The following is a 27,749-nucleotide window of genomic DNA, read 5'->3' on the forward strand; positions in this document are numbered from 1 at the left end:
ACAAATGATAATGTATGTAAAACACCTTGACCACCAGTGCCCGACAAAATAGCAGCTCCTTAAGAAACCCTTTTAAAACAAAACATGTTTATCCATGGGAGATTTGTTACTTAAGGGAAGACCCCATCCATTAAGGATTCCGTCAAGTTTTATTTTCACTGGAGCAGTATTTCCCCAAATGTGGCAAAACCTAGATCTCACCACTTCCTCTTCATTCTTAAAGTCTCTCCGTACTTTGCTACCTGATTACATTCAATTTATCATTATAAAAATCTTTATCTTTTTATGTCTGTTTATTATTCTCAAAGAATTATGGTATTAACTGTTAGAAGAACCTTATGAAATAGTGTGTTTCTACAGAGAAAAGTGTATTGAGTGTGTATTTATGTACACTTTGTTATAGGGCTGTATTTATTCAATATACTTTAACAGCTTTATTGATATGTCATTCACATACCATACAGTTCACCCATTTAAAATGTACAGTCCAGGGCACATGGGTGGCTCAGTTAAGCATCTGCCTTCAGCTCACGTCATGATCCCAGGGTCCTGGGATTGAGCCCACCATCAAGCTCCCTGCTCAGTGGAGAATCTGCTTCACCCTCTCCTTTTGCCCCTCCCCCTGCTCTTGCTCTCTCTCTCTTTCAAATAAATAAATAAAATCTTTAAAAAGTAAAAAAAATAAAGTGTACAGTACAGTAGTTTTAGTATATCCAGAGTTGTGCAACCATCACCACAATAAATTTTAGAACATTTTATACCCCAAAGGAAACCTCATAGGCATTAAGAGTGACTCCTCATTTTGCCCCAGCTTTACCATCCCAGGTAACCATTAGTCTACTTCCTGTCTCAGTGGATTTGCCTATTCTGGACATTTCATGTAAATGGAATCATATAAAATATCATATTACACAATATACATACATATACATTTTGTTTATCATTTATTAGGTGATGGACTTTTGGGTTGTTTCTATTTTGTGGAAATTATGAATAATGCTGCTTGGGATAGTCACTTAGAAGTTTTTGTGAGGACATATATTTGCATTTCTCTGAGGGGGAATTCTCTCTAGAGTGGATTGCTAAGTGACATGGTAATTTGACCTTTTGAAGAATGAGACTGCTTTCCATCATTTTTCATCCCTAATGACAATAGATGAGTGTCCTAATTTCTTCACATCCTCGTCATCACTAATTATTATCTGACTTTAATTAAATCCATCCTAGTAGGTATGAAGTGGTATTTCATGTTGTTTTTGCCTTTACCCTGCATTTCCTTGATGGCTAAGGATGTTGATCATCTTTTGATGTGATTACTGGCTTTTTGCATATTTTCTTTGGAGAAATGTCTATTCAGTTCCTTTGCCTATTTTTGATTGGATTATTTGTCTTTTATTATTTAGTTGTAAGAATTCTGTATAAATTCTAAATATGAATCATTTATCAATGCAATATTTTCTAGCATTGTGTAGGCTGTCTTTTAACATACTTCATGGTACCCTTTAAAAAACAAAAGGTTAATCTGGATAACGGCCAGTCTATTTTTTCTTCTGTTGCCTATACTTCTGGTGTCCTATCTAAGAAGGCTTTGCCTACCCAAGTCACAAAGATTTACTCATATTTAATTACTTTAGGGATACGTTCACTATTTTTTAGTTATTTCTCAGTGGTTACTTTAAGGCTTACTGTATATATATCTAAACTTATTAAAATCTACTTCAGATTTATACTAACTTCAATCAAATTATATATAGAATCATTACCCTGGGCAGCTCTTTTCCTTCTCTCCTGTTTTGTGCTATTATTGCCATCCATCTAGATGTGTTGCAAGCCAACAATACACTTTAAAGTTTATTCCCTTATGTTTTTCGATGGCTACTAAAGAAGCTGAAAGAAGAAGGTAGAGCTAAAATATATTTATATAATTTGTTATAGTCTCTTATTTACTATTTCTTGATCTCTTCATTTCTTCCTATGGATTCCAGCTTATCTGGTGTCATTTCCTTTCTCTAACACACCTTTATTTCTACCCACCTTGTTCCTGCTGTTATGATAAAATATATTATGTTTCCATATGCTGTAAGCCAATAACAATTATATACATTCTTATGTGATTGCTTTTTAGCTCAATTAAAAGAAGAAAGAGGCGGAAATATGTAATTTTTACTGTCTTTTTTAATTATCTACATAATTATCTTTACTAGAGTTCTGTTTTTTCATGTGGGTTAAATTACTTACACTCTGGAATCACTGCTTTTAGCTTGAAGAGCTTCCATTAGTATTTCTTGCAAGGCAGGTCTGCTAGCAATAATTTTTCTAGGTTTTATTTGTCTTGGAATGTCTTTATATTGCTGTCACTTTTGAAAAATAGTTTTGTGTGACTATTATAAATAAATAAAAATTTAAAAAAAGAAAAATAGGTTTGTTGGATATAAGATTCTTGTAATTTTTATTTTTCCAGGAATTTTATTATTATCCTATTGCTTCTGACCTGCACTGTCTCTAATGAGAAATCATCTCTTGATATTTTTCTATCACATATGATGGGTTGTTTCTCTCTTAACTTTTAAGATCTTCTCTTCATCTTTGTCTTTCACTATTTTCTCTAGTGGTATCCCATACTCTCCTGAGGCTGTGTTCATTTTTCTCCATTTTTTCCTCTGTTCTTCAGATTGCATAATCTCTATCAATTTATCCTCAAGATGGCTGATTCTTTTTTCTGCCAGTTCAATTCTACTATTGAGCCCCTCGTGTGAATTTTTCATTTCAGCTGTTGTACTCTGAATTTCCATTGGTTCTTTTAGAATCTGTCTCTTTATTGATATTCTCTATTTGCTGAGACATTGACATCATATTATTTTTTTCTTTAATCATAATTCTTGAGAATGTTAATAATAGCTGCTTTGAAAATTTTGTCTAAGTCTGACATCTGAGCCTTCTTACAGGCAGTTTCCTTTGCTTTGCTTTTTGATTTCTTTGCATTTCTCATATTTTTTTTGTTAGAAATTGGACATTTTAGAAATTATATTGTAATGGCTCTGTGTACAACACCATTCACCCGCCTGCTGCCAGGCTTACTGTTTTGTTTGCTTATATATTCGTTTAGTGGTCTATTTGAGAGAAATCTATATCCCTCTCTGCATGAAATCTCTGCTGTTGACTTCTCGGAGGGTACAACCTTGATTGTATGCAATCTTCATACTCTGACAATTTTAGCAAAGTCTTTGGCTACCTTTTTCCTGATTTATGTGAAGCTACCTGCCTCTTTTGGCATCACACCCAGCTGTTAGCTTCCACTCACTGCTATCTGATTGCTCTGTTACTATTTTCAACAATTCTCAGGGTCCTAAACTGTAGTCTAAGGTGAATTAATTCAGATGTCTTTGAAGTGGTACATTTTAAGGCCAGGCTTTGAGGTTTGATCTGGAGCCCAGCAGTGCTCTCCTTAGCAGTCTTTTTCTCCCCCCCCCCCCCCGCTTCTTTTTGTAAACTAGGTGGCTGAGGATACCAGCCTGCTTCTAGATCTTACCACCAGAATCTCCATTGTTTACAAGCATGCCATGAGGCTGAACTTCTCCACTGTCTATTCTAAGTAAAATTGTCTCCTTAGGGGGAGCTTTGGGGCTCTTTGTGATTAGAATCTATCTACTCTCCCCTCCAGGATTCTACCCCAGAGCTGGAATTGCAGTATGCTTTATGAGCAGGTCACTCAACAGGGGCAGTAGGATTTGGTCCTCTCAATTGTTCAACCAGTCTTCCCTCCCAGAGTGGAACCTCTGCCATACAACTGAGCTGAAGTGAAGTAAACCCTGGCCCCATACTTGGTCTGCACTACCTGGAAACAAACCTCCATTCTACGAGAGAGGAGTGTGTGAAGGAAGACCCCCTCCACTCAGCCTCTTAGCCATGCTCACTAAGAATACAGCCTCTGAAACACAAAGCTAAGGGGCTAAGAAGTGCTGATCTCCTACCCTACTTGAGATACCATCGCCTTCAACAGAGACTGGGGATAAGGAGAGAGGAAGCAAGAAATTTCTGTTCTTGGCTATGCTGACCCAAACTAAAGCTTCTATCACATTGATCTGGGGGCAGAGGAGGGAGAGAGCAAGTCATAATCACAACCGACTCCAGTTTCCCGGAGTCACTAATACAGGAAGTGTGCCCGGGAGTAAAGTGCGCCACACCCCAGGGGCCGAGCTCGGGGAAGGGCTGGAGCCGCGCCGAGGGGCCTCGGGGAGAAGCCGGGGGGCAGGCGGGGGCTCCGGTCGGAGGGGGCTGCACCTGCTGCCTTAGGGAGCCCGAGTCCAGCGGCGCAGGCCCCGGAGCCCAGGGCGCGGGGGACACAGCCCGGGACCCTGCTCCCCGGGACAGGCGGGGGCGGGGAGGGCCCAGGACAGCGGGGACGCTCCTGCCCTGGGCCCCTGAGCTGTGCAGGTCAGCGCCCCCCCCCGCCCCGAGCATCCAGGCCAGTGCAGACTGGGAGACTGCGGCAGTTACTGGGGAGCTGAATCTAGGGCTGGGGAGCTGACCTATGTCAGGCAGTGTTGTTGTCCCTCCTGTGTCACCCTGTGCCTGGGAGGGGCGGGGCCTCCAGGGAACAGGGGCCTCACGGGGTACACAGCTCTGACTGAGCCAGCACCCGGCAGGGGGCGGGGCATCTCCCCAGGTGCACACACCTGAGAGTCAGCACAGCAGGCCCCTCCCCCAGAAGACCAGCTGGAAGGACAGGGAGGAGCAAGTTCTTGGCCAAGCAGCGCTGGAAAGCTCCAGGGGAAGTCAAGGGATTTACAGTATATAGAACTAGAGGGAACCCATTTTGTTGTTTTTTCCCCCTTTTTCCAGTACAACTCGTTTTTATATTAGACTATATTTTCCATTTTTTTCCTCTTCTCTCACCTTAACTACAATATTTTATCACCTCTTCATTTTTAAGTTTCTTCCTTTTTTAATTTTTATATTTCTACAATTACAGGTTCTAGATATATTTTCCACTTCTAGATTCCCTTCAACATACTAAACTTAATTTTGGGAAATATATGAGATATGTTTTTTTGTTTTATTTTTTGTTTTCTCTGCCTCATTTTGTTCTACCATGGTGGAATTTAATACCTTCTAAAACATGACCAGCATGCACCCAGAACCAAGTGGTATACCGTGCTGGATCATTCTGTGAGATTATATTCTCTCTTCATTCCTATTCTGCCCCTCCCCCTTCTTCTTTTATCTTATTTATGTTTTGGTGGTCAGTGTTGGGGCTCTCTACAAGTATTTCTGGTTTACATAAATTTGGGACTGAGCATCTTCTAACATACAGAACTTCATACACTCAGAACCAAGAGGATCACCCTCTAGGACCCATGAGGTAGACTACATTCTTCCTCCACTACAACGTCGTCACCACCACCATCTCCCAGTCCCCTTCCCCTTTTTTTCTTCTCTTTTTTCTTTTTTATTTTTTTTCCTCTTTACTTTTGCTTTTTTCTCTTTTTTTTTTCTTCTTCTTTGGGATTCTTGGCCCTTTATTTTTTGCTACTTTGTTTTAAAATTTGTTTTTCACCTTAGTGATCCTTTAGTTTTATTTCATTCTGATCTTTGTTTTTATTTTCTGGTCTCTAACCTGGTCAGAGTCATCTAGGGTGAAACTTACTTAGGTCGTGGTTGATATTCTTGACTCGGCCTGCTCATACAGCCACTCTGCACTGAGCAAAATGACTAGAAGGGAGAACTCACCACAAAAGAAAGAATAAGAAACAGTCCTCTCTCCCACAGAGTTACAGAATTTGGATTACAATTCCATGTCAGAAAGCCAATTCAGAAGCACAACTATAAAGCTACTGGTGGCTCTGGAAAAAAGCATAAAGGATTCAAGACATTTCATGACTGCATAATTTGGATTGAATCAGGCCGAAATTAAAAATCAATTAATGAGACGCAATCCAAACTGGACGTCCTAACAATGAGGGTTAATGAAGTGGAAGAAAGAGTGAGCGACATAGAAGACAAATTGATGGCAAGGAAGTAAGCAAAGGAAAAAAGAGAAAAACAATGAAAAGACTATGAGGAAATGTTAAGGGGAATAAATGACAGCCTCAGAAGGAATAATCTACATATAGAGTATAGTATAATTAGAGTTCCAGAGAGCACCAAGAGGGACAGAGGGACAGAAAGCATATTTGAACAAATCACAGCTGAGAACTTCCCTAATTTGGGGGAGGAAACAGGCATTCAGATCCAAGAGATAGGCCCCACCCCCAAAATCAATAAAAACCATTCAATACCTCAACTTTTAATAGGGAAACTTGCAAATTCCAAAGATAAAGATAAAATTCTTAACACAGTGAGAGACAGGAGTTTCCTAACTTACATGGGGAGAAATATTAGATTAACAGCAGACTTCTCCACAGAGACCTGGCAGGCCAGAAAGGGTTGGCAGGATATATTCAGGGTACTAAATGAAAAGAACTTGCAGCCAAGCATACTTTATCCAGCAAGGCTCTCATTCAGAATAGAAGGAGAGGTACAGAGCTCCCAAGATAGGCAGAAACTGAAAGAATACATGACCACCAAATCAGCTTTGCAAGAAATATTAAGGCAGACTCTGTAAAAGAAAGATTACACCCAGAGAAATAATCCACAAAAACAGGGACTGAATAGGTATTATGATGACACTAAATTCATATCTTTCAATAGTTATTCTGAACCTGAATGGGCTAAATGATCCCATCAAAAGATGCAGAGTTTCAGACTAGACAAAAAAACAAGACCCATTTATTTGCTGTGTACAAGAAACTTATTTTAGACCTAATGACACCTCTAGCCTGAAAATGTTGGAGAACAATTTACCATTCAAATGGTCCTCAAAAGAAAGCTGGGAAAGCAATCTTCGTATCAGATAAATTATGGTTTATCCCAAAGACTATAGTAAGAGATGAACAGGGACATTATATCATATTAAAGGGTCTATCCAAAAAGAAGACCTAACAATCATGAATATTTATGCCCTTAATGTGGGCCAAGTGTATCATTCAATTAATAACCAAAGTAAAGACATCCTTAGATAATAATACACTAATAGTAGGAGACTTCAACACGGCACTTTCTGCAAATGACAGATCCTCTAAGCACAACATCTCCAAAGAAACAAGAGCTTAAACGATACACTGGACCAGATGGATTTCACAGATATTTACAGAATTTCCATATGAACGCAACTGAATACACATTCTTCTCAAGTGCACATGGAACTTTCTCCAGAATAGACCACATACTGGGTCACAAATAAGGTCTCAACTGATACCAAAAGTTGGGATTGTCCCCTGCATATTTTCAGACCACAATGCTTTGAAACTAGAACTCAATCACAAGAAGAAATTTGGAAGAAACTCAAACATGTGGAGGTTAAAGAACATCCTACTAAAAGATGAATTGGTCAACCAGTAAATTAAAAAAGAATTAAAAAGATTCATGGAAACTAATGAAAATGAAGATACAGCTGTTCAAACTCTTTGGGATACAGCAAAAGCAGTCCTAGGAGGGAAATACATCACAATACAAGCATCCCTCAAAAAACTGGAAAAAAACCCTCAAATATACAAGCTAACCTCACATCTAAAGGAACTGGAAAAAGAACAAATAAAACCTACACCAAGCAGAAGAAGAGAGTTAATAAAGATTTGAGCAGAACTCAATGAAATAGAGATGAGAAGAACTGTAGAACAGATCAACAAAACCAGGAGTTAGTTTTTGAAAGAATTAATAAGATAGATAAACCATTAGCCAGCCTTATTAAAAAGAAAAGAAAAGAGACTCAAACTGATAAAATCATGAATGGAAGAGGAGAGATCACAACCAATACTAAGGAAATAAAAACGATTTTAAAATGTATTATGAGCAGCTATAAATGCCAATAATTTAGGCAATCTATAAGAAATGGATGCATTTCTGGAAAACCACAAATTACCAAAACTGGAACAGGAAGAAATAGAAAACCTGAACAGGCCAATAACCAGTGAGGAAATTGAAGCAGTCATCAAAAATCTCCCAAGACACAAAAGTCCAGGGCCAGATGGCTTCCAGGAGAATTCTATCAAATTTTTAAAGATGAAATAATTCCTATTCTATTTAAAGCTGTTCCAAAGGATAGAAAGGATGGAATACTCCAAACTCGTTTTATGAGGCCAGCATTACCTTGATTCCAAAACTAAATACGCCACCAAAAAGGAGAATTATAGACCAATATCCCTGATGAACATGGATGCAAAAATTCTCAACAAGATACTAGCCAATAGGATCCAACAGCACATTAAGAAGATTATTCACCATGACAAAGTGGGATTTATCCCCAGGATGCAAGGTTGCTTCAACACTCATAAAACAATCAACGTGATAGATGACACCAACAAGAGAAAAAACAAGAACCATATGATCCTCTCAATAGACGCAGAGAAAGCATTTGACAAAATACAGCATCCATTCCTGATCAAAAGTCTTCAGAGTCTAGGGATGGAGAGAACATTCCTCAGCATCTTAAAAGCCATCTATGAAAAGCCCACAGTAAATATCATTCTCAATGGGGAAAAACTGAGAGCCTTTCCCCTAAGATCAGGAACACGACCAGGATGTCCGCTCTCATCACTGCTATACAAAAGAGTACTGGAATTCCTAGCCTCAGCAATCAGACAACAAAAAGAAATAAAAGGCATCCAAATTGGCAAAGAAGAAGTCAAACTCTCCCTCTTTGCAGATGACATGATACTGTACATAGAAAACCCTAAAGACGGCACCCAAAGACTGCTAGAACTCATACAGCAATTCGGCAGCGTGGCAGGATACAAAATCCATGCTCAGAAATCAGTGGCATTTCTATACACTAACAATGAGACTGAAGAAAGAGAAATTAAGGAGTCAATCCCATTTACAATTGCACCCAAAAGCATAAGATACCTAGGAATAAACCTAACCAAAGAGGTAAAGGATCTATACCCTAAAAACTACAGAACACTTCTGAAAGAAATTGAGGAGGACACAAAGAGATGGAAAAATATTCCATGCTCATGGATTGGAAGAATGAATATTGTGAAAAAGTATGCCACCCAGGGCAATGTACACGTTCAATGCAATTCCCATCAAAATATCAAGGACTTTCTTCAGAAAGTTGAAACAAATAATCTTAAGATTTGTGTGGAATCAGAAAAGAACCCGAATAGACAGGGGAATATCGAAAAAGAAAACCAGAGCCAGGGACATCACAATGCTGGATTTCAAGTTGTACTACAAAGCTGTGGTCATCAAGACAGTGTGGTACTGGCACAAAAACAGACACATAGATCAATGGAACAGAATAGAGAATCCAGAAATGGGCCCTCAACTCTACGGTCAACTAATATTCAGCAAAGCAGGAAAGATTATCCACTGGACAAAGGACAGTCTCTTCAATAAATGGTGCTGGGAAATTGGACAGCCACGTGCAGAAGAACGAAACTGGACCATTCTCTTACACCATACACAAAGATGAACTCAAAATGGTTCGAAGATCTAAATGTGAGACAAGAATCCATCAAAATCCTAGAGGAGAACCCAGGCAACACCCTTTTTGAACTTGGCCACAGCAACTTCTTGCAAGATACATCTATGAAGGCAAAGGAAACAAAAGCAAAAAATGAACCATTGGGACTTTATCAAGATTAAAAAGGTTGTGCGCAGCAATAGTAATAGTCAACAAAACTAAAAGACAATCTACAGAATGGGAGAAGATATTTGCAAATGACATATCAGATAAATGGCTAGTATCCAAGATCTATAAGGAACTTATTAAACTCAACAGCAAAGAAACAAACAATCCAATCATGAAATGGGCAAAAGACATGAACAGAAATTCCACAGAGGAAGACACAGACATGGCCAACAGGCACATGAGAAAATGCTCCGCATCACTTGCCATCAGGGAAATGCAAATCAAAACCACAATGAGATACCCACCTTACACCAGTGAGAATGGTGAAAATTAACAAGGCAGGAAATGACAAGTGTTGGAGAGGAAGTGGAGAAAGGGGAAGCCTCTTGCACTGTTGGTGGGAATGTGAACTGGTGCAGCCACTCTGGAAAACTGTGTGGAGGTTCCTCAAAGAGTTAAAAATGGAGCTGCTCTACAGCCCAGCAATTGCACTGCTGGGGATTTACCCCAAAGATACAGATTCAGTGAAAAACCTACACTCCAATATTTATAGCAGCAATGTCCACAATAGCCAGACTGTGGAAGGAGCCTCGGTGTCCATCAAAAGATGAATGGATAAAGAAGATGTGGTCTATATATACAATGGAATATTAACCATTAAAAATTATGAATATCCACCATTTGCTTCGACGTGGATGGAACTGAAGGGTGTTATGCTGAGTGAAGTAAGTCAAGAGAAGGACAAACATTATATGGTTTCATTCATATGGGAAATATAAAAAATAGTGAAAGGGATCATAGGGAAAAGGAGAGAAAATGAGTGGAAAAATCAGAGAGGGTGACAAAGCATGAGAGGCTCCTAACTCTGGTAAATGAACAAGAGGTAGTGGAAAAGAAGGTGGGTGGGGGGATGGGGTGACTGGGTGACAGGCACTGAGGGGGGGTCACTTGACGGGATGAGCACTGGGTGTTATGCTATATGTTGGCAAATCAAACTCCAATAAAAAAAGATATTCAAAAAAGTCACAACAGACTCTCACCTGATTATTGAGACGTAATAGATTTTCCTGAATATTATTTTTTCATTAGCTCTATGCCCCCAGGAATATTTGCAAAGATTTTAAATAGTTCTCTTTTTATCATGTTTATCAGTCATTGTTATTTTATGGGGAGCAGATCTGCAGAACTCCTCACACTGCCATTTTTTTAGGAGTGGATATTCACTATTCAATAAATTTTCAACCATATGGGGGAAAAAGATCTTCATACTAACACAAATAACTGTTGCTAACATTGTGATATATTTCCTTCCAGGACATTTTTCTAGACTCAATTTCTTACATTTGCCCTTCCTTCTTTCCCTCCTTCCTTTTCTTGTCATTTAAATATCAGAAATCACCATCACTGTGCAGCTGATATATTTTATTAACATTCTAAGATAATAATTGTATGCATTATTTCCTATTTGTAAATATCAGTATCAAAAGACACATGCTAGTCTATCAATTTGATCTGTCAAATTAACCTAATACTTATTTCCCTACAGCTAGATATTTATTAGTGATATTGTATTTCAGTCAATTATTCAGCATGGCCACTAAGCAGTTTATATATATATATATATATATATACCATCTTCATACTCATAACCGATTGAGGTAGAGCTTCTTATGCTTACAGATAAGCAAACTGAGACTTACTCAGAGCAATAACTTAAAGCCATGGAACCTGTCAGGGATGGAACCAGGGTGACCACAGATCTATGAGATTCAGTGAATATGGTTGTGCATAAATTTTTTTGCTTTCACTACTATTTCTTTTTTTAGGTAGGTTTCTAGAAGTAAAGTTAGTAGGCCAAAGGATATTACTACATAATTTTTCTTGACAAGAACTGACAAATATATTTCTAGAATATCATTTTTTATTCTTCACTTTTCTGTGCTGCAATCAATGGGGCCAGAAGATCACTTTCATTTTTCACCAGAAGAAAATAGCATTGCATAATCATTTATATTGTTATTCCCAATGTTGACATTTCCATTCTCTCAATAGATATTGCTTATTACACATTTTATACATATGTCTGTTGAGACTCTTGAGGCTTTCTTAAAAATTTTATGAGTCTTTTACATAATATAATAGCCATCAACATTTACTATAAGTAATCTTTTAATGTATTTTTCACTGTTCTATTTTAGCTGAACACATTTTTAATTATCTGAACAATTTATATGTAGTCCGATTTACTAGCAGAACATCTGTTTGGTTTTTGATATGACAAAATAGAGGGAAACAAACTTATTCTAGATATCACAATGCAGAAAATTAATATCTATCTTCTCTGGTTCACAGGGCACTTCTGGGGAGTGACCCCCTCACACTGGCTGCTAGAGCATTGTCTTCTCTATAAGGCATACCTCTCCTTAGGGGTCTGGCATAGTCCATTAATGGGTATCTTATCAATTCACTTTTTTTCTGATAAACTCCCTCTTAAGTAGCTTTGCTTGAGATTCCAATTTCAGTGGCTGGGCTCTCTCCACACTTTTATTAACAAAAAACGTTATAAGAACTATGATATTTTATATATTATAGGCTTTAATTTTCCCCTTCTAAGAGGCACATCTTTCAATTCACTTGATGGGCTAGCTGGAGGAAGCTAACCAGGTAATGTCAGCAAAAGCACATTTCTTAATTTTAATTCTTTCTTTCATTTACCTGTTTGAATGAGAGCACCTCAATTCATCTTGAGTAAGTTTATGGTGACTAATTCATTGAATATTCCTTGCATGTGCCCTCTAAAGCACATACTCCATTATTAATTTAGGATCTTAGTTCTTGAGTCTTTCTTAGACAACATCCTCATCTACTCAAATGCTTCTTTCCTTCAAGAGGGCAGCTATATTTAGTCTTTAATGGTGATCTGTCTATACAGCTTAACCGAGAGCATACAATGACTGTATGTGTCTTGGTCAGCTGTGTAGATAGATAATTACTGGTGATTCCTCCCCATCCCCAAACTCAAACCAACAGGCAATGAAACCATAGCACATATCCTACAAGTTACCTAGTTATTATAAATTTGGGATAGGACTAGTGACAAATGTGATTTTATTCTTTCCTTAAAACATCTGGCTGGTAGTGGTATTCATGAAAAATATTGATCAAAATAACTAACAGTCCATTTAATTTGGGAGAGAAATCAACCTTTACAAGAAAATAATTTTTCTATTGTGGTATGAAATAATATATAATCATATTAATTTAGTCTAGAAATAAGGTGAAATTATCTATTATCCCACATTCTCCTTAAATACACATCATGGGCTATAATAACTTGCAGTTTTCTTCTGCCTTGAAGGAAAAATGTTCTAGCTGAAAACTTTAGAATCATATAACCTATATTTTATTGGTAGGGGTGGGGGTGTCTCAAATATGGAAATTCCAAACTGGTATTTTTTTCTAGCATGCAAGAGGGCTCACTTTTCAGATGTGACCTTATCCTGAACTTCTCTGAAATAGCACAATAGAATGTATTTAACTCTCTCAGTTTACTGAAATTTGAAGCTACTTACCTCTCTACCTATTATTTCTATATCTATAGATACCAATTATTATCAGTAAAATGAGAGTCTAAAAGCTTCAGGTATTCAAAACCACTTCACATGAAAACATGAGTGATTATTGGTACTGATTGAAAATGTTTTACCTATTAATATCAGTTACTATGTAGGTCTTCCCTACATAAGCAAAATCACTGAAAGATTAAAAAATAAAAAACCATAATAACTAATTGTAAAATCCTCAGAGTATACTCTTAGCCTCAACCTACTTACAGGAGGGAAAAGGAAATAAGTTACCAATTTTTGTTTCAGGTAATTGCTATGGCCACAGTTACCAGGAAAATTTTTCAAAAGCAAACTCACAGAAGTACAATGTTTTTATATTCAACAAATTCCACCAAATAGGAATTTGACAAAGGTCCCACGCAGTAACACCACAACACACCATCCTATACCTACATATCCATATCACAACCATTCTCAGTGGCTCACAGACAAAAACAATAGCTATTCCTCTGAGCAAGAATATGAGGCAGCATGCCCTAACCTATGTTAGGCATAGGAATGTTTGGCAATACTACCACTTAAAAGGTTTCAAGTTTTTATGAAAGTGGTTTTATAAGCTTTAATATAGAGATTCATATATTTTGTTAGTGATAATTTTAAACAAATACTCTACCAATTTAGTTCATGAATCCAATTTTTGACAAGACTGAGAAAAAAATTAAAGCCTTCCAAAATGGAAACATGTCCATCTTTTGTTGTGAGTGTTCATATACCTAAAAACATTCTTTAGAGAATACCATTTACCAAGCACACTTGGCCCAAACATCTGTGCTCTATTGTGTTTTCTGAACAAATCAACCCATTCAGGTGCTATAAAACAAGAATTCATATAAAAATGTATGTAAGGAAGACACATTTCTCTTTTTAAAAGCTCATTCATCCATGGTGAAGCTATTAAAAGAAGGTTCAAGTTAACAATAAAGAACAAGGGATAATTGTGTGGATATCTGTGGTGAGGAGGTCCAGACAAATGGTGGCGGGGTTAGAATGATGGAGACCCAGTAACCAGATAGACCACAAGATGTCCTCTGGGGCTTATTTGAGTAGAAATAAAAGAAGAGAATCTACACAGATGTGCCAAAGATCCATGGTAAACAGTTGGCAGACATTTCAGTTAGTGAGGAAAGCATGGTGCCAGGATATGCTGGGGTTATAAGAGAAGAGTCCAGGCAGAATACAGGGGAGGTGGTGGAAAAGAACGAAAAAAAAGCAACCTGCAAAAGTTTAGGAAGAAAAGCAGTCAGAGCCTGGAAATTACAGCTCTAACATATACCAGGGGAGTCGTTTAGAAATAAATCTCTGATACCACAAAGAATGCTGGTGCTAGAAAAACTGGAATAGTGGGGAGGCTCACAAAGCAAGGGGTAAAGCACAGGTGACCCTGTTTCTGAAAATCAAAGAATTCTCAAAAATGGTACAGGGAAATTCTCATTTCCCTCTCAGCAGTCTGTATCAAAACCTGCTTGGAGTAAAGGCAAGCCATTTTCAAATTACATAATTTGTTCTGCCCCAATCCAGCCTCCAGTCTGTTTTAACAGAAAACTGCATAGATAGATGTATTGGGGACATAAAAAAGGCAGAATGCTGAAATAGGGGCTTGGTCCTAAAAAAAATAAAAAGAACAAGGAGTTTACTATAGCTCCTGAGCACAGTATCAGAAATACAGTTGCATTAAAGTCAATCTGGGGCTGAGCTGTGAACACCAGGCAGCTGATATAACAGGAAGCTAGCTCATGCACCTTGGAATCAGGTTGTCCAGGGTTCAAGTCCAAATCTGCTGCACATCACAGGCATGTTTTTAAGCTCACTGGTTCTCATTTTTCTACAACTACTTTAGATCCTCACAATCATGTGTTTAGAAGCCAAAGAAATTAATGAAGAACAAATCTGAAGTTGGAGGGAAAGTAAAGATCATGAATATGGGCTCTCAGCAAGCCATGGGAAGGAAGCGCCAAGGAGGATCTGGGGCCCTCTATGTAAATCCCAAGAGGCAAATATTGTGAAATGGCTGGCAGTGGACCACTCCCTTTGTGTTCTTCTCAGGTTCCTAGCCACCACCTGCCATCTATGATGAGGGTCTCTTTATCTCTCTCCCCTTTGGTTCTCTGAAGAATGAACTATTGTTTCAAATATTAAAAATAATAAATAGCACAAATAGATATACAAGTACAAATCAAGACAAGTGTTAGAGGATGCAGTGAGAGAGTATAATGGGAATCTGATTTAAGTATGAGTGTTGGGTCTGAGAAGTGGGGAAGTAGAATAAGTAGAAGTTAAATGTGTAAAGAATAGGAGAGGAGTTTCTAGGCAGAGGGAATAGCATGACTTCTATTTTAGCAACACTGTGATAATAACTCTAAGAAGCAGTATCAATATTTGTCTCTGTTATTCAGAAACCAGGTAAGCTTTAGAACTCATTGACCCATGAATGATTTGGTGCTTACAAATTAAAAAATAATAATAATAAAGCCAGTGATGCTTATATTCTTAAAGAATGAGGCTAAATCAGCAATATAAGATGAGAAATTAAAATACTTTAAATAGTAAATATATGGATATAGTCATTTCCTTTGTGATCTAACATGTGTCCATCACTTTCCCCAGGCTTCAATGCAGGGAAAGAGAAAAAAGTAAGAAACCTTTGTAATGTTTAAATTGTTTTCCTCCAAGTTCACCGACTTGTCACTGATGTTTAAGGACTTAGGCCCTCTCACATCCCTCCAGAACAGTGCTGGAGGTTCTGTGCAGAGTGTCTCACATGTACTCCCTGGATTGGGATTTGGCCTCTTCCAGTTTCTTCTTCATTTTCTTCTTCTGGCTAACGAACCTTAAAGCAGCAGTTCTCCTTCATGTTCACTTTCACTCCACCTGGGGTTGGCTGCAGGTTGTTGGTCAGCAAAGGAGAGCTTTGCCAGACTGTAATATATGTCTTGAGGCAATTAATTTATATAAAGGGCTCTACTGAATGTACCTAAAAGTGGCTTCTCCCATTATAGAAACTTCTGGCACTACTTCCCGTCAATGCGAGTAGTTGTTCAAAGCTTCTGATATCCCTGTTTCATGGAGATTATGCTGGAAAATAAACTAGATTTTACTCATTTCTGGAGAGTTCTTTACATGAGGATTAAAACTCATCAGCCCTTTGGAACTGTAGGGGATAATGGGTAAAACAACTCCTAATGATAAGTATAATAGTCACAAACAAGTTGATGCTGTAAACCTTATCAATATACTTTTCATTTAGACTTTCTGAGTACTAGAGCTCCATCCTCATCTACCCAAAACACCCATTAACCTCAGCAGATATTTGGGTATTATGAAGAGAAAGAATAAAATGCTACCTGGCCTCTGAGATCAAAAGAGACTGCTGTTATGAGAGTAGAATGTTCAGGATCCCTAGTGCCTTTGCTCCCTGTTTAGGTTATAAAAATGCTCAGGGGATTCACTATGGTGTTGAGGGCATGTTCCATCTGGATCAAATGAATGTAAAGAGAAGATAAGATTTGGGGCAAATGGAAGAAATGCTTGACCCTTTCCAGGCCTAGGAAATTTGTGGGAAGGAGAAGGGAAGAGAAAAATAAAATGGATGTTAGTCAAATAGGTATCTTCTGATGTCCTCTCTTTGGTGAAAAGGAGATAACATTCCAGAGAGGTCAGGGAGACACTGAAGGCAAAGAAGAGCTTTTCACTCTCCACATTTAGACTCCTGGAGAGATGTTACCTCTAGAGAAAACACCTTCTAGTCACCAAGATGGGCAGTGGCCACAGCAATTTGGCAATACTACATGGTCACGTGGAGGAAATCTGCAAAGGTTAACTTTCTGGTGTCACCCTGGGTTTCTAAACAACTGAGACTCTGGCTGGGGGGCTTGTCATACTGGTTTGACTACATGACTTCTTACCAGAAGCCAGTGTGAGGCTCATTTGCCAGAGAGAGCTGCTCAGCCCTGACCTCATGGAAAAGACCAGCTCATGAATCTCACCTCAGCTGCAAATGACAAGAGGACTAGGAACACAGCAAAGCCCAAGGCCCTGGCCCTTCCCTACTTAAGGTTATGTGCTCACCACCACTTTCTCCCTATTCTCAGACATTAATTTAGAGAGAGAAAGAGCATTTGCATGACTATTTAATGACACTTAATGGACTATGTAAATCACACTAATATTGATACCAGATGGTTCATTTATTCTTATGATTGTTTTACTTTTCTTTTGGAAGACGGTGAATTGTGTAAGCACCTTAAGGCCAAAGAGTATGTTTCATTCATTGTCATATCTCTGAGTAATTGACCCATGACTCTACATGTAAAGGAAGTCAAAACATGACCTTTAAATGAATAACTAGTAAAGAGATATTTTTCCATTTCAATGGTTCACAAACTCCTAGAGAGCAGCTCATGGTATCTTAAAGTTTATCTCCCTATTTCCACACTTCCCTAACTCAGTGCTCTCAAAGTAAATCACCTTGAGTAAGAAGAAGCCATATCTATATGGCTTGAAGAATTTTTCTTTGTTTCACTGTCCTTTTTGTGTTGGGAGGAGGGAATTACATCCAGTTTGTGAAACCTTCGCTAGAAGAGATTTTCATTCAACACACAAAGGTTCACAGACGTTGTTTCTTCCAAGAATAATCTCCCAGGGTCCCATTCAACAATAAATATTGCCCAACTTCCCCACGCAGAAGTCAGCGTAAGGCTGCAAACACTAAGGAAATTGCCTCTGTGTCCAGCCAGCTGATTTGGCAGGCCAAAAGCCAATGCACAAAGAAGGTCTGTCTCTGTTTGTTTTCCTCATACTTTTCCTCCTTTCTGAGCAGTAAGCCACGGAGAGTTATGGCAAAGCCTGGGAAGAATGTGTTAGAGATTCCCTCTTCCCGCAGATCCCCCTAATTACAAAGAACCAAAGTTTTTGCTTAAACTGACTGGGTAGTCATGATTCTGACCACTGGACATACTGCAAACATGGACTTCTGTACACTTAACTCTAAAAAAGTCTTGGGAGGAAGGCCTCTGAATCTTCAATCACTTTGTTTCATTTTCAGGCTCCTTCTCCTAGAAATTTTAAAATAAAGACAACAGCCATTTTATGACTCATTGGCTTTGTTACCCAGGAGAATCCATAGGGACATTCTTCAAGTGTCATAGATAGAGCACCAAAATAACAAGCAGTTAGGTATCTTAAAAGAACAAAAGATCAGGTTTTAAGAGATGTAGCTTATGATTCTAGTATGAAAAAAACCACTGGATCCTTGCATGACAAGAGCCAAGTTCCTTTACTTGTCCGGGTCTTAATTTCCATCCTGAAAAAAAGAAGGCCTTATACTAGTGTTTGAAATTCAGTCACATAGGATAGTCTTTAAAACATTAACTGGATATAAATCTTGACACTTTCGCCTGAATTATACTTATTTTTTTCAAGAATATTTTTAGGTTATTTTGTAAATCCTTTTTCTTGTTGATTAGTTTGTATTATTCTTAAATAAAAACTTTCCATCCCTAGCTATCTATATACCCTAAGATAAAATTCACACAGGAAATATAGAATAAATATTTGATTCTTTCCCATTATCATGCATTATATTATCAAAGCCAAGAGAGCCATGATTTATGCATAGTTTTTCATTGGTGATTTTCTCTTTGGAGTTCTGAGTAGCTATCTCTTCTAGATCATTGTGTTTATGCTAACAGAAGCAAGATGTACTTTGTTGGTGATATTCAGCTGAAATAAGGTATTTGTTACAGTCAGTCCTGGTCCATTTACTAATTTCTGAATTTTAAAAAAAGCTAATGTTTTATTAATCAAAGGGCTGTCATGCTGTATAATCTTCATCTGGGCAATAAAAAAAATCTGTTGGGATAAACTAGGTAGTCTCAGTGAGAGAAGTAAAGTTTTATTAATAGAGAAATAACATCAGGGGTGCCTGGATGGCTGAGTTGGTTAAGCATCCAACTCTTGGTTTCAGACCAGGTCATGATCTCAGGATTATGAGATAGAGCCCCACATGGGGCTCTGTGCTCAGTATGGAGTCTCCTGGAGATTCCTTCCCTCCCCCTCTACCCCTTTCTCTCCCCTTCCTTCTCCCTCTCTCTCTGGAAGAAAGAAGAAGGAAGAAAGAAAGAGAGAGAGAGAAAAGAAAGAAAGAAAGAAAGAAAGAAAGAAAGAAAGAAAGAAAGAAAGAGAAAGAAAAGAAAGAAAGAATATTAGTGAGATATTGAAAAGCCTGCACAAAAATTAGTGACCTCGTGTTAAGAAATGCCATGAAAAAGAGATTTGCCATGTACATTTAGAAGTGGATGTACAACGCGATTAAATGAAATTGTTGCTACAATTTGTACTGAGTAGGCAAAATGTCAATTTGTTTGAAAATTGTATAGATATCACAAGGGAGGATATGCTTTTAGGCATTTTCATAAAAGCATGCCATTTATAGTTTTTGAAGATTTAGCTTCTATTATGTTAAATATTAGCTTCTATTTTGAAATGGAACTAAATACGCTAAACATACTGTCTTATCATTAATAACCACTTGATTTTATTAATTTCTCAAGAATATCTAGGCTAGGTGGTCCTGAGTGGCTCAGTTGGTTGGGCATCTGCCTGAGGCTCAGGTCATGATCCCTAGATCCTGGGATTGGAACCCCAAATTGGGCTCTCTGCTCAGCAGGGAGTCTGCTTCTCCCACACCCTCTGCCCTTTCCCCACCACCTGTGCACACATACTCTCTCTTTTTAAAAAGAACTGGGTTAGCAACATCCCATACCTACACTTGGTCGAGTAAGCACAAATATCTAAAAGAAATCAATAAAGAACATGACATATGGAACCATTACTTTTCCAGTTACAGGTGATTATGTTTAGAAAAGAATGCAATAATTCCTTAATGTTAACTCTACTTAAATTTCCATTTTCCACCTTTGTCTCCTGCCAGAAGCACAATAATTATTCCAAACCTGGGCTATGTAATAAATGTCTGGGAATAGTTTACTTGCTTGAGCTGTTTCTCACACTAAGACATAGAACATGTGGTATTCCACCATCTGGGTCCTTTATATGTGACTTTTCCTACTTCTCCACCAGATTTAGTCCTATGCTCTGAAATACAGTAATGCAAATAATAAGATATTATTTCACCTTTGGCTCAACCTATTATTGAAAGAGCCTGAGGAAGTCAATTAAAGTGTTCATTTGAAGTAGTGTTGAAAAAAATTCTGTGTTGGAAAATAATGCAGAAAGTGCATTTGTATTTTAAATTTCTAAAACTATTACCAAAGTATCAGGAGTTTACAGCTTGATGGTAATCCTCCAACAACAAAAAAAAATTGAAGGAGAAATCTAGGAATCAAATGATCACATTTTAACCTGTAACCTGGGAGCATGATGAAAGCATATTAAGAATTTTTAAAAGTCAAATACTAGCAGATGTGGAATATGGTACAAAGTACAAACTCAATAGGCATTCACATAGAAAAGAACCATGAGAATAAAAAGCTAAAAGGAGTTTGTTGAGGTTATTTTAGTCTGTATTCAAGTAGGATGGGCTCAGCCAAATTTGCCTAGAAATTTGCATTGGTCTACCCAACCTGGATGCCTGATAAATAGGTCTAGAATACAGAGATAAGTAGTCAACGAGTGGGTGAAAGTATGTCCTGAAAAATACAGAGGGGAAACATTCCAAGTGCTGGAATATACAACACTGTATATATTACATTACACAATGTACTCTTGAAAATAAGAATACTGGTTCTTCTGGATACTTCTTTGTGGATAATGTTCTTGAGGAGGGAATTTCTTGAGTTTCTCCCCTAACCCTCATTCCAGGTTTAGGCTGAACACATCTATATGTAATCTACCAAGCAGATGATTTCTTTGGGACTCTTACTTGGTTTTGCCCCACAGTCACCAGAGCTCCTACAAGGTCCTCACAAAGAGTCTAACATTGTTCTTCAAGAGTTTTCTATGACCTACAGAGCTCTGTAGCTCTGGCCCCAGCTTCCCTCATCAAGTTCAACTGGGGACACTCTATTACCCTCCAGCTACTTTGGATTTCAGTCAGTCTCTAAAATACCACAAGATCTTTTCTGTTCCCTCCCCTTCCCTCTGCCTGAAATGTTTCTCCCAAGTTCTTTGCATGTGCAATGATCTCATTCTTTAGATCTCAGCTTAAATACAATTTTTCAGAGCATGTTCCTCTGAATTCTAGGTAGAGTGCTTTTACTTCAGGTAGAAAGGAAACTGTCTCCATTATTATCTATAACAGCAACTCATTACTCTCTCGATTATGACTTTGCTCATCTATTTATTGTTGGTTTTCCTCACTGGAATGCAAACTGATCAGGGAGAAGTTCGGCCTTGTTCATTATTGCCTCTCTCATGTCTAGTACATGGCAAGCCTCAGCATAACGCTGTTAAGTAAGTGAATGAAGAGAAGAATGAAAAGGCTTTACAGTGAAATGAAAAGATAAGAGGAAGAGAGAAATACATGTGAACAGTGAAAGAGAGGAGAGAGAATTAGGGTGGGCGGTTTATTTCTTGTGGGGAATTTTAAAACCCTTCATTTTCCCCCAGAACCTAAGCAGACAATATGAGTTGTTATTAGCATATCCCAGGATCCTTTAGGGATATAACCATAGAATTTGACCTTAGGAAGCAAAGGAAAATCAGAGGAGAATGTCTGAAATACCACAAAAATAAAAGTCTTCAGATACTGTGGAAGGACTAACTGCGTCTCTTGACTCATTCATAGACTGGTTACCTTAGCCATCAACCATGCTTGTAAATTGGGAAACTCAGCTAGAAGATTAAAGTTTAAACATCTTAAGTGTGTTTACTCAAATGAATAATGAAAATGGAGGACAAAAATTGGAAAACAATTGTTAGAGTATTATTAAACCTTTGGGAATGAGATAAGATGAGAAGGTGCACATATGAGAAGGTGAGGAAGAGTTAGTGCCAGGACACGGCCGAGATAACCCTGTGGTGCTGTGTAGTCAGAGCTCTCTGTTTACAGAAGGCCTGCCATCCTCCTCGGGCTTGGCTCAGGAGTTAAGCTGTGTCGGTGCAGTGTACCAGTGAGAATGACTGTTTCCACTGCTATGAGGATGGAGCAGCTTTTTCCTGATGTCTCGTAAATGGGACTTGGACTGTAAAACAACAGCAACAAAGAGAGGATAGACAACATAAGCGTTTTCCCATCAGCATGGGGATTTCATTCCTCCCTGCCAAGGGTTCTCATTCTGCATTGAGCAGTAGGCTGAAACCCGCTGAGCAGACAGCTGCTGCTGGCCTGGAGCCCGCTGTGGACCTGAGGAGAATAAGCCCCACTCCATTCGGGGCTTAAAATAAAGCTGACTCACCACTTTGGAGATACAGAATGTGTCAGCCTGGGGAGGGCTGAGGTCAATGCTTGAGATCGTCTTGGGTCAGGGAGTAATAGAGGCCTTCAGGAGATATGTTAACCAAGCCACAAGCTACATTATTTCCATTCACCCATTTGAATTATTTGTCCTGTTTACTATGCGAAAGATGGATAGGTGGATTTTCCAAAATTATTTTTGCTTCTCCACTGATTTCAGAAAATTAAGGATGACTCTCCAGACCTAAAACTATTTCTAAAATACCACTTTCTGAAGGGATTATAGAAATCTCCTAGGCCAGTGCATATGTGGTCCTAAATATGTAGGGGCATGCAGGACCCAAGGTTCATCACGAGGAACCCCTCCATTCCTGTTCTTTTGTGCCCCACAGTGGTGGCAGAACTTTGAGAAATAGATTCAACACATATTTTCACAAATTAAATTTATCAACCAGAGAAAAGATGAAATCATAGTTTTTTAAAATAGCCAAATAATGTAATTACAAAGGTTTTCTCAGAGGTAGCTCCCAGAGATTCATCTTCCTTTTTAACAAAGGATTCTTAAAAGCATATAATAATTCACCATATACAAAGACTATGTGTCATCAGAAACAATTTATGAAGCAGTAGGAGATTGTATGTGGCAGTATATTAAACACTTCTCAAATACATAAACAGCTGGAGTTTTTTTCATATGCAAGTAATTTAAGTTTTCTATTAGTCATCTCCTGAACTTTAGAGGAAATTGGACACCATATAAATGACATGGAAACACTGAAAGACACTGAAACACCGAATGAATACATCTAAGAAACTGGATAACATTTTAACGATGTGCATTTTGTTGTAGATTGGTTCTTTGAAAATTGGCAAACTACTTCTGTTTTTAACAGAGGGATCCAGATGGACCAGAATGTTCCAAGTTCTATTTTTTTTTTATCATTTCATTTATTATTTGTTGACACCAACTATTTGCCAGGCACTGTGCAAACAACTAGATGTATAAAAATAAAAAAGACATGATCCATTCCATTATGTAACTGGTTACCAGAGGAAGCAGGCTAATTTGCATGTTGAATTGTAGTTATGTCCATGAAAACTGTCCCCCAAAAGAAATAAGTGACATTGAAGGACTTGTAACAGGATTTCTTGACATTCTGGAAGGTCAAATGAGGGTTCTCTGATGAAGTGGCATTAATCTAAGATCAGAAGGGTGAATAGTTACTGGATAAAGAAGAGGAGGAAGGGAATTCCAGGCAAAGGAACAGCATGTGCGAAGGACTTGGAATGTAAAGAAGCTTAGCACCTTAGTAACTGAAAAAATGCCAAAATGTCTGAAACATCAAAAACCATAAGGAGAGTGATGGTAGATGAAGGTAAGCAGGACCTTGCTGATTTTTTTAAGTCAAAACTTTGGGATTTTATTTTAACAGTCAATTGGAATCATTAGAAATGTATTTTTAAAATCTGTTTTTGTTGGCTATTTAAAAGAAATAAATTGACAAAAGAAACAAGGATGTATCTAAAGAGATGCATTTAGTAGCTATTGCAAAAGTCCAGAAGAGATCATTGTAGCACTGAACTTGAGTGGTAATAGCAGTGGAAATGGTGGGGAAAAAAGTAGGTGAATTTGCATTAGAATGAAGAGTATTTGATTTACCTGGCACACGGTGAGCTTCAATAAACATTTGTTGAATAAATGACTGATTAGTTTTGCATTTAGGATTGAAAACTTATTAAATGTAAAGTTGTTCTCTATTCAAAGCATTGTCCACAGATCTAGCAGCATCAGCATCACTGGAAAATTAATCAGAAATACAGAATCTGGGCAGCCCAGGTGGCTCAGTGGTTTAGCGCCAACTTCAGCCCAGGGCATGATCCTGGAAACCTGGGATTGAGTCCCACATCAGGCTCCCTGCATGAAGCCTGCTTCTCCCTCTGCCTGTGTCTCTGCCTCTCCCTCCCTCTCTCTCTCTCTCTGTCTCTCATGAATAAATAAATAAAATATTTTTTTAAAAAAGAGAATACAGAATCTGTGGCCCACCAGGGACCTACTAAGAATGGAGCCTTTAATGAGATCCCCAGGTGATTTGTATCCACATTAAAGTTTGAGAAGTGATCCAAAGTAAGGCAACATTGGGGCCGAGACACACACAAAGTTAAGAGAGCAGGTTAGAATCAAAACCAAAAGAAGGAAATGCAGGGACATATTTAAATTATACAGAGATCAAGAATAAGAACCTATTCGAGATGGGCTTGGTACCTAGGCTAATTAGGTAAGATTTCTTATGGAAACTCATCACCAAAATAAGCAAATTAAAATTTCAAATTCCAAAAAGTGTTAAGACAAAACGCTAGTGATGACTAGCAGTGAGATGGCTTTCTCTAATCATAACGGTAACAATAATGATGATGACAATAGTAGTTATGAAAAGAGTAAGATGTGTATTACTTGATAGTTATTCAGTGCTTGCTTGTATATACTTCTTCTGTTGGAAAAACCCTCAAAAGTATGAGAGGAAATGGCTTTGTATTTTATGGTGTGTGCAAGAAAATGTTGAAATTCTTCTTTACTCCCATGTATTTTGGCAGAGACTAATTTAAAAAACAAACAAACAAACAAAAAAAACCCTGAGATCAATACTGAAACCATACATAATAACCCCATAAAATCTGTATGCCCTGTATATAAAAAATATCATGTTGAGTCATTTCTATAGAGCAAGCACAAAAATATTGAAACATAGAAAAGATGTGTATGCAGCATTGCTATATCATTATGAATCTTGATAGGAAGAATATGCTAGAAATAGTTCTGAACTACACTCTAACTCAAAGTACCATATAACCAAGGTTACTAGGCTGCTTACCATTATGCACTAGATCAGTTCCATATACCTCAAATGTATAGGGGGCAGGGAAGGGAAGCCACAATATTTCATGTATCCTAAATATATTCCCAAAAATAGATATGGTTCAGTTGTGCTCAATGGCTCCTGAGGTTACAGAACATCATTCTTTTCTAAAGTTCTAGTTGGCAGTTGCTTTCCCTTACTCTCATCTGCTCCCTTGTGTTTATTTTATATTCATGCACATGACAGCAGAGTTACTGAATCAACCATGCAATCTTGCAATTATTGTTTTCAAAAAACGCACATGACAGTTATTAGATCAACAACTGAAAAACTCAAAGCAGTCACTTAATATTATTATCATGTGTGCAGAACTTGAAGAGGGCACAGAAGGAACAGCAAGAATGTGGCAAGACCTAAAAATTTGACCTTCAGGAAAAAAATGAAAAAGGTGACTGGTTTGACCTTGAAAACAAGAGGCTGGGGGAGAAATTAGAAGCCTTAGTATATGGAAAAACAAGCTTGAAAGGAAGAGTTTTTAGGACTTGGTCAGCAAGACAACAGAGGGAAACAGAGTTTTAATGACCAAAACAGAAGCTGAGGATTAACCTTCAAGGGATTGGAGAACCCTAGTAGAGTGGCTGCTAATGTCAGGCTTTAGCTTCAGCGGTCCTGAATTTAAAATCTGGCTCTGCCAAGTTAGAATAAAACTGGCCCAAAAACTGGATGGAGGGAAACAGTGGACTGCTGTTTTTGTATTGTTTTGAAAGGGCTGGAGCATGAAAGGTGGGAAGTATTTATCTGAATGTTCTTCTAGAAGAAGACTAGAACATATAACCTTCACCTCTGTTTTGTATTCTGTCAACTACTTGGTAAATTCATTTTTTCTTAATGCCCTTCCCCTTTTTTGAAGCATCAGTCCTGAAGTCACATTGCCTGGGTTTGAGTCCTGTGTTGGAATATTTCCCACTTATTTATCCTCTTGAAGTCTCAGGTCTCACACTTGGAAAATAGAAATAATAATAGTACCAGTCTTGTATGTGTTTTGAAGGATTAAACGAAACTTTTCACACTGAGTAAACTCTCAATAAATGTAAGGTCTCTGCATTGTTATTCTTGGCCTGTGTAGAGCACTCCCTGAGGTCTATGTAGAAGTCAGAGATGAATCAGATAATGGACCTGAACTGGAAGAGTTTTTAGAATCAAGTAGGGGAAATGAGACATGGATTCAGATGGCTCTAATAAAGAGGAGTAAATCTGCTTCAAGAAAGACACAGGCAGTAATATGAGCATTTAAAGACACAAGAACTGACTTTCAAGTGGGGAGGAAGACACAGGGGCACAATTTGTGGAGAAGGTGGTATTTGATCTGGATTTAAAAATACAAAAAAGAGTTTGACCATCTGGAGATGGTGTGGCAGGAGTGGTGGGAGTGGGATAATGCATTCCTAGCTAAGAGAACAGGACAGGCGTTCATTAGTAGGGTTTTCAGATTCTGCTGCTGACTTGAAGATTTGTTTCAACACATTTTCTGGCTTAAGATATTACAACTGCTAGATTTTCAGCAGTCATTTGGCCTCCCACATGCCAGCCCCAAAGCAGTGACACATCATTTGCTAAGAAGCAACAACCATTTCAATGAAATACCATGGCCTAGCGTCACTACAGCCCTCATGAGTTTTCATTGTTACTCCATTGTTGAATTTACTTCCTAATTTTATCGTTTAATCATCTACATTGTGTAAGAACAGTAGTTTATTCATGATTGTTAAAAGGGAAGAAAAGACTCAAATATTCAAAACAACCTTTTCAGATTCTAACCAAGTATAAAACTCAAACTATATCTTTTCAAAACTAATGTTTCATTTCATACTGTGATTAAAGTTAAAATGTAGAAAATCCTAGACATCTACAAATTAAAGATGCTAGAAAAGAATGGATTCATTTTCTGAAACACATAGAATTTATTGGGATTAAAATACTAGAGGGAAACATTCTTGGCAAAAGATATTCTTGGTTTTTCCTTCAGGCAGTTAGTTTGGAAACTTTTGCATAGTCGTAAGGGACTGACTCCCATACATATTTGTTTTTATCTCACCTCCTCCTATACATATAGTTTTTTAAAAATATACATTTATAGAAATTAAATGTTACATTTGTGTGTTCCTGTAAAAACCCTAATTGTGTAGCATGGGGTTTAAATTCTTAACTCTACTAAGAGGGCTTTATTTTCTGAAACATTGCAT

This window comes from Vulpes lagopus, chromosome 9, assembly GCF_018345385.1.
Source record: "Vulpes lagopus strain Blue_001 chromosome 9, ASM1834538v1, whole genome shotgun sequence".
Lineage (NCBI taxonomy): Eukaryota > Metazoa > Chordata > Mammalia > Carnivora > Canidae > Vulpes > Vulpes lagopus.